Below are 3074 nucleotides of genomic sequence, written 5' to 3'. Positions count from 1 at the left end.
CTACATACATTTGAGGACACAAATTTGCGTACTATGATTTTAGATGTGGAAGCCAAGATTTTTTTCTAGGACCTAGAAGTACAAGCGGAGGAAGGTTGTTTCCGTGGGACACGTGGCGAGCGTGGGCCGACATGGCCGACGGGAGCGCGTCGACGCCCCACGGATCTGGCACCACAAGTGAATGAGTGAGCGTAAATGCGTGCAGCTGCTTTGATTGACCCGCTGACTGCTGGCTGGCCATTAGCGCTACCCCGCCGCTCACGCAGGCACCCCACTGACAGCTGCCTCATGGCACCAGAGGTACAGATCTACTTATATATACGTGGACATGCCGTTTCCCTGTCCGCCGAGCAGAGATAGGTAAACAGCCAACACTCGCGCCTCTCCCACTAGAGGAGAAAGCTCGACCGATAACATGTCGAGGCGGGGAAGTGGCTTGCTCCCAGCCCTGTTCCTCGCGGCGCTGCTGCTGTGCGCGGGGTCGCCTGCAGTCGGCGACGTCGCCGCCTCAGCTTCACCCTCACCCTCACCCCTAGCTCCAAGCCCACCAGTATCTGCATGTGCGTACATATTGAATGATCTCAACGCTCTTATATTTCTTTACAATGCCGGTACTCTACTATTTTTACCAAGCACTCCGTCAATTTCTACACGTGATCGTGATCTTTGCTTTACTGAGCTGTGAATAAATACTACTCCCTCTGTTCGGAATTACTTATCATAGAAATGGATGTATCTAGATGTATTTTAGTTCTAGATACATCTATTTTCGAGACAAGTAATTCCGAACGGAGGGAGTACCAAATTAGATAGAGTAGTGTCTGCATACGGTGTAGCGATCGAGGCAGTCGGAGATTCAAGAGCTTCACAGGTGTTTCACCTCCGATCGACTTAGCTTATTTTTGAATTAGATATGCAAATGGTTTACAGTTCTGTTTCTTGACAAGTCTCCCGATCAATGCATTCTTGGATGCACATCACCAAAATATTTTTTTGTTGAAGGTGACGAATATAAAGGCCAAACACAATGGCTTACGAAAAAAACTGAAAACATACTCCTACATTTTATCCCTTTTATACTCGCACAATCTCGTGTTTAGATAGATATCAAGGGAAATAGCAAGACCAGTAGATATAGTATTAAGAAGAAAACCCGGATGCATGTCCATGTAAGAGTTTAAAACCTTCCAAAAATTAGTTATATAGAATAAATTGTACTATGTTATTTCCCTGTAAAAAACTCTATGTTATTTGGTGGTACCAAGAAAATTTAGCCTTTTCTCTAAAGAAAATAATTTATGTCTTAATTATTGGTGTAACTAGAGATGATACCCGCGCGTTGCAACGGAAATTGGATGCCGTAATTTTTGTGAGATTTGGCGGGATGAAACTTTAATATTCTGATTTGCAATATGAGAAATGAAACTCAAGAACATATAATCTAATACATACGATTGTTAGTTAGATGTAGAATTTTTTTATTTAGTATAATTTATCATGCATGATGCATGTTAATGTGCATCTTTTGCCATGCATGATGGCATAGTGAGTTCGCATAGTTGCATGTTGAGAGAATTAAATTTAGTGCGGCATTATGAGTTGGCATAGTTGCACGTCAAGTTAATTGAGTTAGTGGGATCAATTCAGGTATATAAAATTATTGGTGCACGGGGAATTTCCTTCCTTTTATAAGCAGATGTGATGATTGGGCTTGATAAATTATATCCTATGCACATCTCTTCTCAAAGCACATGCCTGCAGGCTAATATGTCGATAACATTTTTAAATAACTTCAAGATTCGTGTAAGCTTTTAGGGTGGAGGTGGAGTAGAAAATAAACAACATGCGGTACTCGTACCATTTATTTATTTTTGAGCAGCCGGCAGAAGCGTTGCCTTCTCATTAGGAAGGGGAAAATATGTACACGTTGGCAGGTTTATTAAAGGGGGACATGCCTGAAACCCAAGTAGGCACTCGCACTATTGCTGGACTAATTTTTGCTTTCGTATACATGTACAGGCATTCCCAGCAGCCGCAGTGCCTGCTCTAGACCATGCCAACCGACGCCTCCTTGTGATGTTCCTCCGTGCCCTCCTCCGCAACGTTGTCAGCCTGGCGCAATTTGAACAGTTTGTCAAATTTCGCCCAACCGGTGGAATGATACGTCGGTTGGATCAGTTATATAAGAATAACACTCAATAACCCTAAAAAAACACTCAATAAAAAAACTGCAGCATCTTTATTTTGATAATGAACCTGGAATGCATATGTATATCATGGTATGTCTTCATGGAATATTAGTCCATGTTCTGTCGTCACCATTTATGAAACGATGGCTTCATCTGAATAAGTATCAGATTTGTATAAGTGTCAGTTCATACGATCAGTTGTTGGCATATTTTTCTTATTCGGGTATTTGACGAGACAATAAGAGGGTATTTAAATTGTTCGTTTTTTGGAACAAACTTTATTTGAGTTCATTGGTCGCTGCCAATGACATTTTTGAAGAACGGATGCTCTTGAAGCTGATGGTCCCGCCTAAGCTTGAAGATCTGCTTTCGAAAAGCAAAGGACATCAATGCTGACCCGCAAACCTTCCGCATACGTCCGAACCATGCTGATGGACTGCTGAAACCATCCAACGCGGTATAGACGTGTTTTCTCCCGCAAACCGAAGACAAACATGGGGGCTTTGCGGGAGTCCGGACACAAGAAACGTCACTCTCTACCCTCCTGGCCCACCCAAAAGGAAGGTGGAGCCCGCGCTTTTGTAGCATCCTGCACTGTTTCCGCGCCAAAATCACCCGTTCTCTTCTTCCATTCCCGCCTCTCTCCAGCCAATTCCAGATCTTTTCTCCCACCCTCACTAGTAGAAAAACACCTAATAGCCCCAGTTCGTAAGGGCCTTTAGTCCCGGTTCATGAACCGGGACTAATGGGTCATTACTAATACCTCCACCCATTAGTCCTGGTTCAAACACGAACCGGGACCAATGTGCCTCCACATGGCCCTGTGCGCCGAGGCCAGTCAGGGGGCCTTTGGTCCCGGTTGGTGGTACCAACCGGGACCAAAAG

Source organism: Triticum aestivum, chromosome 2B (assembly GCF_018294505.1).
Source record: "Triticum aestivum cultivar Chinese Spring chromosome 2B, IWGSC CS RefSeq v2.1, whole genome shotgun sequence".
NCBI classification, from domain to species: domain Eukaryota; kingdom Viridiplantae; phylum Streptophyta; class Magnoliopsida; order Poales; family Poaceae; genus Triticum; species Triticum aestivum.
This window is presented reverse-complemented; position numbering follows the sequence as displayed.